The sequence below is a fragment of the Symphalangus syndactylus genome, chromosome 1 (genome assembly GCF_028878055.3).
Source record: "Symphalangus syndactylus isolate Jambi chromosome 1, NHGRI_mSymSyn1-v2.1_pri, whole genome shotgun sequence".
Classification (NCBI taxonomy): Eukaryota; Metazoa; Chordata; class Mammalia; order Primates; family Hylobatidae; genus Symphalangus; species Symphalangus syndactylus.
The window spans coordinates 113,511,009-113,527,956 of record NC_072423.2 but is presented as its reverse complement, the minus strand read 5'-3'; the positions used below and the strand labels follow the sequence as shown (position 1 = coordinate 113,527,956).

Below are 16,948 nucleotides of genomic sequence, written 5' to 3'. Positions count from 1 at the left end.
CTGGGCGTGGTGGTTCACGCCTTAATCCCAGCACTTTGGGAAGCCAAGGCAAGCGGACTGCTTGAGCTCAGAAGTTTGAGACCAGCCTGGACAACATGGCAAGACACCATCTCTTCAAAAAAAAAAAAATACAAAAAAAATCAGCCGGGCGTGGTGGTGTGCACCTGTAGTTTCAGCTACTTGAGAGGCTGAGGTGGGAGGATTGCCTGAGTCCAGGAAGTGGAGGCTGCAATGAGCCAACAATGCAGCACTGCACTCCACCCTGGGTAACTGAGGGAGATTCTGTCTTTAAAAAAAAAAAAAAAAAAAAGGCAAAAATTGTGCAAATCACACAATAAAGAGAGTGAAATGCTAACCAAGAAAATAGGAGAAACTATTCGCAAATCATATATCTAACAAGGGTTGAATATCCAGAATTTGTAAAGAATTCCTACAACTCAACAATAACAAAATAACAATTAACAACTCAAAGCAAGAAAAGGACTTGAATAAACATTTCTCTAAAGAAGATATACAGGCTCAGTGGGGTGGCTCATGCCTGTAATTCCACCACTTTGGAAGGCTGAGGTGGATGGGTCACTTGAAATCAGGAGTTCAAGGCCAGCCTAGGCAACATGGTGAAATCCCATCTCTACAAAAAATATGAATATTAACTAGGCATGGGGGCACATGCCTGTAGTCCCAGCTACTTGGAAGACTGAGGTGGGAGGATCACTTGGGACCAGAGGCTTGAGGCTGCAGTCAACTGTGATTGTGCCACTGCAGTCTGGGCAACAGAGCAAGAAGACCCTGTCAAAAAAAAAAAAAAAAAAAATCCAAACAACAACAAAAAAGAAGATATACAAATGGCCAATCAACAAATGAAAAATTGCTCAACATCAATATTCCTTAGAAAATGCAAATCGAAATCACAATGAGATACCAATTCCCACCCACTGGCCCTAGGGTACATGTGCACAACATGCAAGTTTGTTACATATGTATACATGTGCCATGTTGGTGTGCTGCACCCGTTAACTCGTCATTTACATTGTGTATATCTCCTAATGCTATCTCTCCCCCCTCCCCCGATCCCCCGGCAGGCCCTGGTATGTGATGTTCCCCTGTGTCCATGTGTTCTCATTGTTCAATTCCCACCTATGAGTGAGAACATGCGATGTTTGGTTTTCTGTACTTGCGAGTTTGCTCAGAATGACGGTTTCCAGCTTCATCCATGTCCCTATAAAGGACAGGAACTCATCCTTTTTTATGGCTGCATAGTATTCCATGGTGTATATGTGCCACATTTTCTTAATCCAGTCTATCATTGTTGGACATTTGGGTTGGTTCCAAGTCTTTGCTATTGTGAATAGTGCCGCAATAAACATATGTGTGCATGTGTCTTTGTAGTAGCATGATTTATATATGAATATATGCCCAGTAATGGGATGGCTGGGTCAAATGGTATTTCTAGTTCTAGATCCCTGAGGAATTGCCACACTGTCTTCCACAATGGTTGAACTAGTTTACAGTCCCACCAACAGTGTAAAAGTGTTCCTACTTCTCCACATCCTCTCCAGCACCTGTTGTTCTCTGACCTTTTTTTTTTTTTTTTTTTTTTTTTTGAGACGGAGTCTTGCTCTGTCGCCCAGGCTGGAGTGCAGTGGCGCAATCTCGGCTCACTGCAAGCTCCGCCTCCCGGGTTCACGCCATTCTCCTGCCTCAGCCTCTCTGAGTAGCTGGGACTACAGGCGCCCGCCACCACGCCCGGCTAATTTTTTTGTATTTTTAGTAGAGATGGGGTTTCACCGTGGTCTCGATCTCCTGACCTCATGATCCGCCCGCCTCGGCCTCCCAAAGTGCTGGGATTACAAGCATGAGCCACCGCGCCCGGCCTGACCTTTTAATGATCGCCATTCTAACTGCTGTGAGGGTATCTCGTTGTGGTTTTGATTTGCATTTCTCTGATGGCCAGTGATGATGAGCATTTTTTCATGTGTCTGTTGGCTGCATAAATGTCTTCTTTTGAGAAGTGTCTATTCATATCCTTCACCCACTTTTTGATGGAGTTGTTTGATTTTTTCTTGTAAATTTGTTTAAGTTCTTTGTAGATTCTGGGTATTAGCCCTTTGTCAGATGGGTAGATCGTAAAAATTTTCTCCCATTCTGTAGGCTGCCTGTTCACTCTGATGGTAGTTTCTTTTGCTGTGTAGAAGCTCTTTAGTTTAATTAGATCCCATTTGTCAATTTTGGCTTTTGTTGCCATTGCTTTTGGTGTTTTAGTCATGAAGTCCTTGCCCATGCCTATGGCCTGAATGGTATTGCCTAGGTTTTCCTCTAGGGTTTTTATGGTTTTAGGTCTAACATTTAAGTCTTTAATCCATCTTGAATTGATTTTTGTATAAGGTGTAAGGAAGGGATCCAGTTTCAGCTTTCTACATATGGCTCCTGGATAGATAGTTTCTATGTAGAATAATGAAAACATTCTGGAAATGGATAGTGATGATGGTTGCATAACAATGTGAATACATTTAATGTCACTAAATAGTACACTTAAAAATGGTTAAAATGGGCCAGGCACGCTGGCTCATGCCTGCAATCCCAGCACTTTGGGAGGCCAAGGCGGGTAGATCACTTGAGGTCAGGAGTTCAAGACCAGCCTGGCCAACATGGTGAAACCCCATCTCTACAAAAAATACAAAAATTAGCCAGATGTGGTGGCACATGCCTATAGTCCCAGCTACTTGGTAAGCTGAGACAAAAGAATTGCTTGAACCCGGGAGGCAAAGGTTGCAGTGAGCAGAGACCACGCCATTGCACTCCAGCCAAAAAAATCACCAAATAATTTTTGTTTGTTTTGAGACAGAGTCTTGTTCAGTCACCCAGGCTGGAGTGCTGTGACACGATCCTGGCTCACTGCAACCTCCACCTCTGGGTCCAAACAATTCATCCTCAGCTTCCTGAGTACCTGGAATTACAGGTGCGCACCACCATGCCCCTGCTAATTTTTGTATTTTTAGTACAGGCAAGGTTTCACCATGTTGGCCAGGCTGGTCTTGAACTTCTGACCTCAAGAGAGTCACCCACCTCGGCCTCCCAAAGTGCTGGGATTACAAGCATGAGCCACTGCACCCGGCCAACAAATAATTTTAAAAGTATAATGAGAAGAGGCTTGCCTGCCACCATGTAAGACATGCCTTTGCTCCTCTTTCACCTTCTGCCATGATTGTGAGGCCTCCCCAGCCATGTGGAACTTATATTCATTGCTCAACAAGGAAGAGACCTGCAAGGCTATTACCCTGGGCAGCTGGCAAGACTCCATTTTGATCATAGTGCAAAGAGAGCTCCCAGATTGGAACTAGAAATTAGCCACAGTTTCACTGAATCCTTGACCTCTTAGTTCACTGCCAGAGCTCTACTGTTGTGAAGAGAGAAGCGGCTTTGAAAGAAATGCTTTTAAATTAAAATAACCATGGCATTCGAACAAAATAACATTTGGCATTCTTAGGTGACTCTTAGACTAAGGTAATGGTAGCAAAACTACTTTTAAGTGTGTATACAGATGGCTGTAATCCTAAAACATTTACATGCTGCAAATTATTTTCAGATTAAGCTGGTCAGCTTAGAACAGGGGATCAAGACCTAGCCTTAAGAGAACTTGTTTTTTACCCCACTACCAGTCTTATTGCTGATGTTAGCAAACCATCATACATTTAGGCCAATGGTTATATGTAGGATCAGGTAAGAAGATTACTGCATCTGCTCAGTAAGTGCATCACCGTTGGGAAAAATAAAAAAGAACCTAGGAGACATAGCCAATGAGGAAGAAGATTGGCACTAGAGACCCTAAAGGGGCTTGGGATGGAGAAACCCAGGTATAGCATAGGGCTGTAGTGAGATGCGGGACTGGTAAAAAGGATTAAGTGAACGTCTGTACACAGGAGTTAACACCCTTATCTTGGCAAGAAGAAAGCCTGACAACTAGGCATCAGCTCCTCAGGCAGAAAGCTAAAGGGTCTTCTCTAAGGACAGGAAAGGATCCCAAAGAAAAGAACCTTGGCGGGGCGCAGTGGCTCACGCCTGTAATCCCAACACTATGGGAGGCCGAGGCAGGCAGATCACCAGAGGTCAGGAGTTCAAGACCAGCTTGGCCAACATGATGAAATCCCGTCTACTAAAAGTACAAAAATTAGCCAGGCATGGTGGCAGGTGCCTGTAATCCCAGCTACTTCGGAGGCTGAGGCAGGAGAATCGCTTGAACCCGGGGGGCGAAGGTTACAGTGAGCCGAGATCGCACCACTGCACTCCAGCGTGGGCGACAAGAGCAAGACTCTGTCTCAAAAAAAACAAAAAACAAAAAAAAAAAAACCTTACCAGTTCCCCAGCATACTAGTTAGCTCCCTCCTCATTTACCCCAAAGCCCAAAGTAACACCTATCAATTAATAAACTTCTCCCCCCGCCAAAAAAAGTATAATGAGGATTAAAGGAGATAGATGAAAGAAGAGTGTCCCCAAGTTAATGAGTAAGTGACAGACGTAACTGAGTGATAGGCACACATCGGCTTATTGCTCTCTTTTTGGATGTATATTTGAGTTTTACTATAATAAATATTAAAAAACAAACAAGTCTTCAAAATGTGCAAAGCTTCTCAAGAATTTATCCCCTTATAAATTTTGGCAAAAATGAGTACAGAGGAGGAGGCAGGGAAAGGCAAGGCTCAGAGGGATTCAATAGCATAAAAAATAAAAGAAAATAAGAATGAGAACAAAGATTTGGCTATAAGAATATGATCACAGTAATATTTAGAACAGGAAGGAAATGTGTTATGTATTTTATAGTAAAACCTGAGACAAAGAGCAGAAACCATTAAAAACAGCCTAGAAGATTAATACACTAAGTGCAAGCTGGAAGACCCTGGATACAAACCTGACTCTGAGCTTCCTAGTGGCCAAGGCAGAGAGAGGAAAACATCAACATAGTTCCAGTATACTTAGAGGTATAGTGATCCCAGTCACTCAACCTGAAGGAAATTTCTCAGCAACCTCAGAGGTTTCCTTGGGAACTTCTGATACAGACTACAATATAAACTGACGGGGCCATGCAAAATGAGTTGAGTGAAAACAACTGGAAGAAGGGCCAGAATTGTGCTTTCTCATGATCTAGCTTCACCAAAAGACAAAACACTGCAGATGTGAAATAGGTACACTAAAGCACCTTCAAGCACAATTCAATGGATATTCTTTCCACAGCTGAGCTCAGCTGTGGCTTTTGGGAGTTGAATTCAAGATTATCCTTCCTGGCAAGAACATGAAATGCAACATTCTCAACTGCCTGCTAAATATGTCTCTAATAGTCACTGTCTCTGGAGGTGACAAATGCACATCACTGTCAAACTCTACCAGGGCTCAGGCCTGAAAGAAGGGACCTAATCATAACATGGAGATGAGGCAGTATGAACATGACCTTTCAGAGGGAGGAAGGGTTAACTAGGTAGGCCAGCTTGGGGCAGATCATGAGAGTGGGAAACTACTGCCTATGACTGGAGACCTGGTGAGTGACAGCGCAGCCTTCCAAAAGGTGCAATGCAAGCCCACAGCCAAATGCAGCAAACTGGGCTGAACAAGGCTGCTCAATGGAGAAAATTGTTGGAAAACATAAAAATAAATGAGATTTTATGTTCAAAAAACCAAAAATGTCAAGCAGTTTTTCCCACAAAAAGAGTCTCACAATATAATGTAGAAAATGAATACAAAACATTCTGATCCCATTATAAGACAGAGAACGAGTGAGCAAGAAAGCACCAGAAAAAGCCTAAGAAGCCTGATAGTGGTTACTGATGGGGTTACAATTTAACTTTGGGGGTTTTTTGCACTTACCTATTAATTTTGCAACAAGGATGACTTGAATTAAAAACAAACTCGGCCAGGCGCAGTGGTTCATGCCTGTAATCCCAGCACTTTGGGAGGCCAAGGTGGGCGGATCACCTAAGGTCAGGAGTTCAAGACCAGCAAGGCCAACATGCAGAAACACTCTCTACTAAAAATACAAAAAAATTTAGCTGGGCATGGTGGCGGGCACCTGTAATCACAGCTACTAAGGAGATTGAGGAAGGAGAATCGCTTGAACCCAGGAAGCGGAGGTTGCAGTGAGCCATCGCGCCATTGCCCTCCAGCCTGGGCAACAAGAGCAAAACTCCTGTCCTGGAAAAAAAAAAAAAACACAAACTCTACCAGCCTGGGCAACATAGTTGAGGCCCTGTCTCTACAAAAAATTTTTAAGGCCAGGGGCAGTGGCTCACGCCTATAATCCCAGCACTTTGGGAGGCCGAGGCGGGCAGATCACGAGGTCAGGAGATCGAGACTATCCTGGCTAACACAGTGAAACCCCATCTGTGCTAAAAAATACAAACAATTAGCCGGGCATGGTGGTGGGCGCCTGTAGTCCCAGCTACTTAGGAGGCTGAGGCAGGAGAATGGCGTGAACCCGGGAGGCAGAGCCTGCAGTGAACCGAGATCGCACCACTGCACTCCAGCCTGGGCAACAGAGCAAGACTCTGTCTCAAAAAAAAAAAAAAAAAATTAAATTAGCCAGGAGTGGTGACATGCGCCTGTAGTCCCAGCTACTTGGGAAGCTTGGTGGGGGGATCTCTTGAGCCCAGGAGACTGAAGACACAGTGAGCTATGATCATGCCACTGCACTACAGCCTTGGGTGACAGAGCAAGACCCTGCCTCAAAACAAACAAACAAAAAAATAAATAAAAAACTAAACAAAAACTAATCTATTCAACTGTAAAATAAGCTGGGAAATAAGATATTGTATTAACTGTTTTATTTTATTAATTTTTTTTATTTTTTATTTTTTTTGAGATGGAGTTTCGCTCTTGTTGCCCAGGCTGGAGTGCAATGGCGCAATCTTGGCTCACTGCAACCTCTGCCTCCCAGGTTCAAGTGATTCTCCTGCCTCAGCCTCCCGAGTAGCTGGGACTACAGGCATGCACCACCACGCCCGGCTAATTTTGTATTTTTAGTAGAAACGTGGTTTCTCCATGTTGGTCAGGCTGGTCTCGAACTCCCCACCTCAGGTGATCCGCGCATCTCAGCCTCCCAAAGTGCTGGGATTACAGGCGTGAGCCACTGCGCCCGGCAAGATATTTTAACAATTAGGAATGCAGTGGAATGAAATGAAGAAAACCAATTCTCACTTGTAAAATTATAAAAAAATCAACGTATTTGAAATTTCAATATTTAGATGATTTGAAAATACTCTGAAGTTGGGGAATGGTATAAATACAACCACTATAATTGTCTTATTTGTGTGAACTGATTATTTGAGTCCCTCTGGCCTCCAACCAAAATTAAGATGTTTAAGACAGGAGAGGGTCAACAAAATTTTAACATCTAGATTTGTCTAAGGGACCATTACTGGTCACCACAGCTTCAAATTTAAGACAGGTGCTATGTTTGAGACACAAAGACCTCTTCCACATCAGTGACTGCAATTTTTTTCTTTTTCTTTTTTTTTTTTTTAAGATGGAGTCTTGCTCTTGTTGTTGCCCAGACTGGAGTGCAGTGGTGGGATCTCGGCTCACTGCAACCTCCGCCTCCCGGGTTCAAGCGATTCTCCTGCCTCAGCCTCCCAAGTAGCTGGGACTGCAGGTGCATGCCACCACACCTGACTAACTTTTCTATTTATAGTGGAGACGGGGTTTCACACATGTTGGTCAGGCTGGTCTCAAACTCCTGACCTCAGGTGATCTACCCACCTTGGCCTCCCAAAGTACTGAGATTACAGGCATGAGACACTGCGCCTGGCCAACACCTTGTATATTTTATGCTTTCTGAAAATGCTAAATATCAGATAAACCACTGGTTCCCAAACGTTTTGATCGTGAATGCCCAACAACAAAAATTCAAGTATATGCTCCCAATACATGTACACTTACATATAAATTATATATATGTACTACAGTGATAATACAGTGTACATTATAAAGTACATAATAAAAATTATTATGGTGGCTCATGCCTGTAATCCCAGCACTTTGAGAGGTTAAAGTGGGTGGATCACTTGAGGCCAGGAGTTTGAGACCAGCCTAACCAATATGGTGAAACCCCATCTCTACTAAAAATACAAAAATTAGTCAGGCATGGTGGCACACACCTGTAATCCCAGCTACTCGGGAGGCTGAGGCAGGAGACCAAGATTGCAGTAAACCAAGATAGCATCAATGCACTCCAGACTGGGCAACAGATTGAGTGAGACTCCATCTCAATAAATAAATAAATATATAAATGAGGCTGAAATAAACAGGAAAATCAGTTTTTATTTTTCCTGAGATCCACGTGCATCTTTATGCTTACACACCAACTTTGGACCCCACTGCAAAGCTTATGATTTAGCATCCCTGCAACCATTCTAGGTTAGTGCCCTTGACTGCTTAAGCAGAAGCTGTCAAATGGCAGTGGTTAACTGCTGTCACCTTCTTGCTGAGTTCCACCATCCCCACACTCGAGTCAGTGATGCTGGCTTCCTCCCACCACCCCTACCACCTTCTTCCACTCCCCTTACCTGCCAATGAGCAACAGAAAAGACTGTGGGCTGGGGGCAGTGGCTCACGCCTGTAATCCCAGCACTTTGGGAGGCCGAGGCGGGTGGATCACCTGAGATCGGGAGTCTGAGACTAGCCTGACCAACATGGAGAAACCTCGCCTCTACTAAAAATACAAAATTAGCCAGGCATGGTAGCGCGTGCCTGTAATCCCAGCTACTCAGGAGGCTGAGGCAGGAGAATTGCTTGAACCTGGGAGGCGGAGGTTGCCGTGAGCTGAGATCATGCCATTGCACTCCAGCCTGGGCAAGAAGAGCGAAACTCCATCTCAAAAAAAAACAGACTGTGGAAGCCAGCAGGTACAAGAACAGCATAAAAGGATGGACTCTTTTCTCAGCCAAACCTCAGTTTGCACACACACTCTGTCTCTAATTCGCTAGGTGACCCAGGGCCAGTCAAATAACTTTTCTAAAACTCTCCGTAAAGGGGGTGATAACAGTGTTATCTCATCTGGTTATTATGAAAACTAAGTGAGATAAGCTAATATTACAGTACCTAGGACACTGCCTAAACAGCACAAGCACTCGGTATCACCCAGAATTATTACTTTGAGTGGCAAAAGACGACACCTGAACCTTGTTTCTTTAGCCAACTCAGTAAGGTAGCCGGTTCTAACGGAAGGAGCTCAGGTGGCAGAGGTGTAGCAGGCCTGGTTTGAAGGATGATCCACCCTTGACAAGCTGGGTGACCTTGTAAGAACCCAGCTTCTCTGTGAGGAGTACTCTCATCTGTTCAACGGGGGTGATGACGCAAACTGTATATGAAGTACCTGTCAGAGCCAGTAAAACACTGGCAACCACCAATGGTGAGAGTAAGCAAACAGCACACGCACCTGTCATTCCAGGATCCCTGAGGCATATTCACATGCATGGCTAGATTCTGAGAGAGAAAACATCCCTAAAGTCTACCACTAAATGTTAATATACATACATGCAGTGAAGCCCACAAGCACGGTTCCTTTCCCAACTGGGTAGTTGATTTGTTCATATACAATCTCATGCAAATCACAATCTTTATGCCTCCATTTTCTTTCCTTTTTTAGTTTATTTAATTCCTGAATCGCATATGCCTCCATTTTTCTAGTAATAAACTTGGAGTAAACTTTTTACCCACCTAATGACAGTGACTGAGGGAACGGGGGAAGGGCCCCAAACCAGTCATTATAAAGTCCATGGAGATCTCTAGAGAGGGGCTGTTTTTGCCGCAACAGCAAAAGAAAAGAGAGAGCATTCAAGCCAGGCGCGGTGGCTCACGCCTGTAATCCCAGCACTTTGGGAGGCCGAGGCGGGCGGATCATGAGGTCAGGAGATAGAGACCATCCTGGCTAACACGGTGAAACCCCGTCTCTACTAAAAATACAAAAAAGTAGCCGGGCATGGTGGCGGGCGCCTGTAGTCCCAGCTACTCGGGAGGCTGAAGCAGGAGAATCGCTTGAACCCGGGAGGCGGAGGGTGCAGTGAGCCGAGATGGCGCCACTGCACTCCAGCCTGGGCGACAGAGCGAGACTCCGTCTCAAAAAAAAAAAAGAAAGAAAGAAAGAAAGAAAGAAAACAGAGAGCATTCAAACATCAGATCAGTTCATAATAAATTTAAAAAGCCTAATTCTTTCCATTTCAATTTATGACCAAAAGAATAAACATGGAAATACATTTATACAGTGTTAAATAAATTTATATAGTGTTTTTTACGTCATGTGCTCAGTGGGAATACTACAAATGTGTAAAACACCTAAAATGTAAACTACATTAACACACATTTTAGGCCGGGCGCGGTGGCTCAAGCCTGTAATCCCAGCACTTTGGGAGGCCGAGGCGGGTGGATCACGAGGTCAGGAGATCGAGACCATCCTGGCTAACACGGTGAAACCCCGTCTCTACTAAAAAATACAAAAAAATTAGCCGGGCGTGCTGGCGGGCGCCTGTGGTCCCAGCTACTCGGGAGGCTGAGGCAGGAGAATGGCGTGAACCCAGGAGGTGGAGGTTGCGGTGAGCCGAGATCGCGCCACCGCACTCCAGCCTGGGGGACAGAGAAAGACTCCGTCTCAAAAAAAAAAAAAAAAAAAAAAAAAAAAAAAAAAAAAAAAAAAAAAAAAAAACACACATTTTAAAAGATACAGGTCGGCCGGGCGCGGTGGCTCACGCTTGTAATCCCAGCACTTTGGGAGGCCGAGGCGGGCGGATCACGAGGTCAGGAGATCGAGACCACGGTGAAACCCCGTCTCTACTAAAAACTACAAAAAATTAGCCGGGCGTGGTGGCGGGCGCCTGTAGTCCCAGCTACTCGGAGAGGCTGAGACGGGAGAATGGCGTGAACCCGGGAGGCGGAGCTTGCAGTGAGCCGAGACTGCGCCACTGCACTCCAGCCTGGGCGACAGAGCGAGACTCCGTCTCAAAAAAAAAAAAAAGATACAGGTCTTGGCCGGGCACGGTGGCTCACGCCTGTAATACCAACACTTTGGGAGGCCAAGGCTTGTATAATGCTTGAGCCCAGGAGTTAAAGACCAGCCTGGGCAACACAGCAAGACCCCCATCTCTACAAAAAATACAAAAATTAGCCGGGCGTGGTGGCACACACCTGTTGTCCCAGCTACTGGGGAGGCTGAGGTGGGAGGATCACCTGAGCCCCGGAAATCAAGGCTGCAGTGAGCCAAGATCGCGCCACTGCACTCCAGGCCTGGGAGACAGAGTGAGACCCTGTCTCCAAACAAACAAAAAACAAGTCTTTAGGCATCACTGAGGAACACCTAAAATGGATACAGCACTAACTAGACACCCTCGACCCTGACTCCCTAATAAAAGCGTCAGTCTTTTGCTCAATATCCTGACCTGACAGCAAGCCAATAAAGACACCGCATAACCAAACTCCACAAATTTTTGGCCAAATAAAAGAAACACATGCAAAGCTAACAACACTAAACCTTTTCTATGGCCGCTTCACAATAAGTATTACAAAATCCCCAGAAAGAGTTTATTCACCTAGCTCCGACTGTTGCCATATAAGGTGGAGCAGTGAGTGACCTGAACCAGGGGCTGACTCCTGCCAGAGCTCCCACAGCGACTCACTGCCCCCCCACCCCTTCCGCATTCCCAACTGCACAACTTTCTGGGATTCAAACAGTCCGGATCCAGGGCCCCCTGCAACTAACGCTATCGTGACATTATAAGCCGGTTTAATACTGAGGTCATAAACCCACTCAGAAGTAAACAGAAGCAACATTAGTGAGCAAAGCTGAGGTTTAAGCAATACGGAAAACTAGAAACCAAGCAAAACCAGCAAAGCAGCTAGCGTTGTCTCTCAATAAGATCTTCCAAAAGAGGCAGAAGTGCAGAACATGCTCTCCCCCGCACTCCGGAAAACCCAGACAGCACCAAAGCAGGTTCTACAACAGCCGCCCGGAGCAACTAGGCCAGGGGATGCGACGGCGCGCATCTCCCCCCATCACACCAGGGGCCAGCGGAGGTCTGGTGGAGACGCGGAGCTCCAGGGGCCCGCCTGTGCAGGGGCGCGGCCGGGTTGGGGGTGGGGACGCAGCGGCCCTGCCTCCTTGCCGGCCTGCAGTCTCCCAGGGCCGGCCCGCACGGCTGCTGGACAGCGCCATGCCCACGCACCCCCGCCCCTAGCGGGCCCCATTCCGGAACTCCCAGCTCCGCGCGGCTGGGGTCGAGCTGGGGCCCGCGGGCAGGCGCCCTGGGCACCCGCGTGACGGTACCTGTGGTGGCAGCAACTCCCAAGCTGCGGCGGCAGCGGCGACGGCGACGGGGGCGGCAGTGGGGGCGGAGCGCGGCGTGCGCGCTCTCGGCCCGCAGTCCGGTGCGTGGCGCCCGCCCTCTCCCTACTGGCCGCCGGGCGCCCGCCCCTTCACCTCTCACCTCCTACCTTTACCCTCCCGCCCCACCGCCCTCCGCACGTGCTCCCAGCGGCGTGCGCATGCGTAGTCGAACCCTATTCGCGGCTCCCATTCGCCCCCTGGTGGACACCGGAGGGAAGTATGGACGGCCGGGCCGGGCCGGGCGGAGCGTGAAGCCGGGTTAGGGCCCGCGGGGTTAGGGCCCACCGGCCCTCATCGGTCATCAAGAACTTGCAGAAAGCCGGGCACAGTGGCTCGCGGTTGTAATCCCAACACTGTGGGAGTCCAAGGCGCGAAGATCGCTTGAGCCGAGGAGTTACAGACCAACTTGGGCAACGTAGGAGACCTCCGTCTCCACAAGTAAAATTAATTAGCTGGCTGTGGTGGCGCGCACCTGTGGTCCCAGCTACTCAGGAGACTGAGGTAGGAGGATCACCTGAGCCCGGGAGGTCGAGGCTACAGTGAGACAAAAAACAAAAACAAAAACCCCACCCTGCACAAGATGCTCATGTTCCCTGTTTGTTTTGTTTTGTTTTGGTTTGTTTTGTTTTGTTTTGTTTTGTTTTCCCCCCCGAGACGGAGTCTCGTTCTGTCGCCCAGGCTGGAGTGCAGTGGCGCAATCTCGGCTCACTGCAAGCTCCGCCTCCCGGGTTCACGCCATTCTCCTGCCTCAGCCTCTCCGAGTAGCTGGGACTACAGGCGCCCGCCACCACGCCCGGCTAATTTTTTGTATTTTTAGTAGAGACGGGGTTTCACCGTGGTCTCGATCTCCTGACCTCGTGATCCGCCATGTTCCGTGTTTTATAATGGCAAAAACTTAGAAGCAGCCGGGCCGAGATACACTGCAAATGCAGATGAGAATAAATAATGTCCATAAAACTAGTTTCCCTATAGACATTTAAAAGCATAAGTTGGCATTTAACCATTTTCCACAGGGAACAGGTATTTGTTATAATAGCAACAGCTACGTTCACTGTTTACTAGGTGTCAGGTGCGGAGCTGGTATTGTACATGTCCTCGCATTTGGCCCTTCTGAAAACCCGAGGTAGGCCTTGTTACAGGGCCTCACAGAAGGGGAAGGGGAGGCTGCCTCCCCGCGAGGGAAACACAGGTCCCCACCTGCCCAGCTCTGGCCCAACCAGAGACGCTGCCCGGACCACTCTGGGGGGACTTCGATCATGCTACTGCATGCCCTTGCTGTACCCAGGTCTTGTGTCAGAGGCAAGCCTCCCCTCAGCCCCTCCCTACTGCCCTGGACACCCACCCCAGGGCTACCTGGATAAGGCAGGCCCTGTACCTGCCCTCAAAGGCACCAGCAAACTTCTCTGGGAGTTCCAGAAAGTGCAAATCTAGTCACCAATGCAAGGCAGAAATTAGAGGTGGCCCTTCTGACCGTACCAGCCCCCTGACTCACTATACATTCTTCAAATACCTCCTTCTAAAACCCAGTTCCCACCGGACTCTGGCCTCCCTCCTTGCCCACCACACTATTGTCACAATGAAAGTAACAATGGGGACAATGGGCCTTGGCCGAAAGTGACTTTCAGGGTTATGCCATTTTCAGCATCGTCTTTTGGCTTAATATGGGAATTTTTATCCTATAAAGAAAGTATTTGCTGGGCGTGGTGGCTCACGCCTGTAATCCCAGCACTTTGGGAGGGCAACGCGGGCAGATCATGAGGTCATGAGATCGAAACCATCCTGGCTAACACGGTGAAACCCCATCTCTGCTAAGAATACAAAAAAAAAAAAAAAAAAATTAGCCGGGCGTGGTGGCAGGCGCCTGTAGTCCCAGCTACTTGGGAGGCTGAAGCAGGAGAATGGCATTAACCCGGGAGGTGGAGCTTGCAGTGAGCCGAGATCATGCCACTGCACTCCAGCCTGGGTGACAGAGCGAGACTCCGTCTCAAAAAAAAAAAAAAAAAAAGAATTTTTTTAGGTTATTTTTATTTTTACATTTGAGGTCTCACTCCTTTAACCAGGCTGGAGTGCAGTGGTGTGGTCATAGCTCACTGCAGCCTCGACCTCCTGGGCTCAAGTGATCCTCCCAAGAAGCTGGGACTACAGATGAGCGCCACCATGCCATTTTTGTTTTTGTTATTTTTATCAAGATGGGGTCTTTTGCTGTGTTGCCCAGGCTGGTCTCAAACTCCTGGGCTCAAGCAGCCTTCCCATGTTGGCCTCCCAAACTGCTAGGATTACAGGCGTGAGCCACCGTGCCCATCCTGTTTGTTGTATTAAATGAGAGAGAAGCAACAATAAAGAGCATTCAGGGGAACTTACCTACACCCCTTACCTATCCTGACATCACTCTCTCCAGGTCTGATCCCTTGAAATACCATAATTTGTCCCCTCAGAAACCTTGGGCATGAAGGAGTCCGCCTGAGCCCTAGGCCCACTGTACCAAAGTCTTCTTTCCAGAGAGGGTCAGGAGCCTGTCTTCTAACCACCTCCATGGCAGGACTTAGCCAGACTGCCTTGGGAACTGCAGTCACTCTCCTCACTCACCACCTCTTCCCACCCAACCACTCCATCAAAGCTGTGTTTGCAGAGGACTGACCCTCAGCGAAGTCTGGACACTCCCCCACAAAAAATAAGAGGCTCCAAAACTGACAAGCACCTAGCTAAGTACCTTTGTGCCTTGAAGCATAGCAAACAATCCTCCACTGCCCTAAGAGGACCCACTGAGAACCCTGTGGAGCCTCTGGGGAAGCTGGGGCTTATGGGGCCCTGGTAAATCTGCTACAGAATGCCCCCCATGGAGTATAATGAAGTGGACATGATTTTAGGGCTTCTGCCACAACATTTTTTTTTGAGACACAGTCTCTGTTGTCCAGGCTGGAGTGCAGTGGTGAGGTGTTGGCTCACGGCAACCTCCCCGTCTCAGGTTCAAGTGATTCTCCCACCTTAGCCTCCTGAGTAGCTGGGATTATAGGTGTGCGCCACCATGCCTGGCTTATTTTGTTTGCATTTTTAGTAGAGACAGAGTTTCGCCACGTTGGCCAGGCTGTCTCAAACTCCTGATCTCAGATGGGATCCACCTGCCTCGGCCTCTCAAAGTGCTGGGATTACAGGCATGAGCCACCTTGCCTGGCCTTTTTTTTTTTTTTTTTTTTTTTGAGACCAAGTCTCTGTCACCCAGGCTGTGGCACAGTGGCACGATCTTGGCTCACTGCAACCTCCACCTCTCAGGTTCCAGCGATTCCCGTGCCTCAACCTCTTGAGTAGCTGGGACTACAGGCTTGCGCCATCGCGCCAGGTTTATTTTTGTATTTTTAGTAGAGACGAGGTTTTGCCATGTTTCCCAGGCTGGTCTCAAACTCCTGGGCCCAATCGATCCACCTGCTGTAATCCCGGGATTACAGGCATGACCTACCATGCCCAGCCTCCTACAACATTTAATATGAAAACATAACAGAAAAGTTGAAAGAACCATACAGTGAACACTCATATACCCTAGATTCTACAACTATTAATGTTTTGCTTAGTATCTCATGTCTATCTAAAAAAATCTATCCTTTTATCCATCTATCTGTAATTGCTCAAGGGTTCTTCTTGCCCACTGCACAGACAAAATCAATTCACTGAGGCCTTGGCATTGCAGTGAAGAGTTTCACTGACGCAAGGCTGGCCATGCACAAGGCCATGCAGAAGATGGAGCTATTACTCAAATCAATCTCCCCAAAGGCTTAGAGGTCAGGGTTTTTCAAGGATAGTTTGGTAGGCAGGGTGCTAGGGAATGGGAAATGTTGATTGGTTGGAAATGCAATCATAGGAGGGGTCCTCAAGCGCTGAGCCAGCCTCTGGGTGGAGTCAGCAGAAATGCAAAAGTCTGAAAAGAAACATCTCAAGGCCAGGCGCGGTGGCTCACGCCTGTAATCCCAGCACTTCGGGAGGCTGAGGCAGGTGGATCACGAGATCAGGAGATCAAGACCATCCTGGCTAACACGGTGAAACCCTGTCTCTACTAAATATACAAAAAATTAGCCGGGTGTGGTGGCGGGCGCCTGTAGTCCCAGCTACTCTGGGGGCTGAGGCAGGAGAATGGCCTGAACCCAGGAGGTGGAGCTTGCAGTGAGCTGAGATCACGCCACTGCACTCTAGCCTGGGCAATAGAACGAGACTGTCTCAAAAAAAAAAAAAAAAAGAAAAGAAAAGAAACATCTCAAAAGGCAAATCTTAGGTTCTACAATACTGATGTCATCTATAGGAGTAACGAGGAAGTTACAAATCTTGTGACTTCCAGAGCAATGACTGGTTATCGTTTAACTACACCTACACCTTAGCAGAATTCAGGCCCCTCCTATAAAAATCCTAGCCTTGTGGCTTTTCATTAGTTTTACAAAAGCGGTTTAGTTTTGGAAAGGGCTAATGTCATCCTTACTTTAAGGTTGAACTATAAATTCCTCCCAAAGTTACCTTCGCCTATCCCCAGGTTGGAGGTTAGAAGCAAGATAGAGCTGGGCACGGTGGTTCACTTCTGTAATCCCAGTATTTTGGGAGGCCGAGGCA

The 16,948-nt window shown here is 47.5% G+C and overlaps 1 protein-coding gene across 2 annotated transcripts in view; it reads right to left on the bottom strand.

Moving 5' to 3' along the window:
• SCAP (SREBF chaperone) overlaps positions 1-12,507 on the bottom strand; it is a 73,363-nt gene extending 60,856 nt beyond the window's left edge. For both annotated transcript variants that reach the window (XM_055279347.2, XM_055279356.2), the window contains exon 1: positions 12,299-12,507. The gene's annotated coding sequence lies outside the window, so the exon portion shown is untranslated. The remainder of the gene's footprint in view (positions 1-12,298) is intronic.
• Between the last annotated feature and the right edge of the window lie 4,441 nt (positions 12,508-16,948).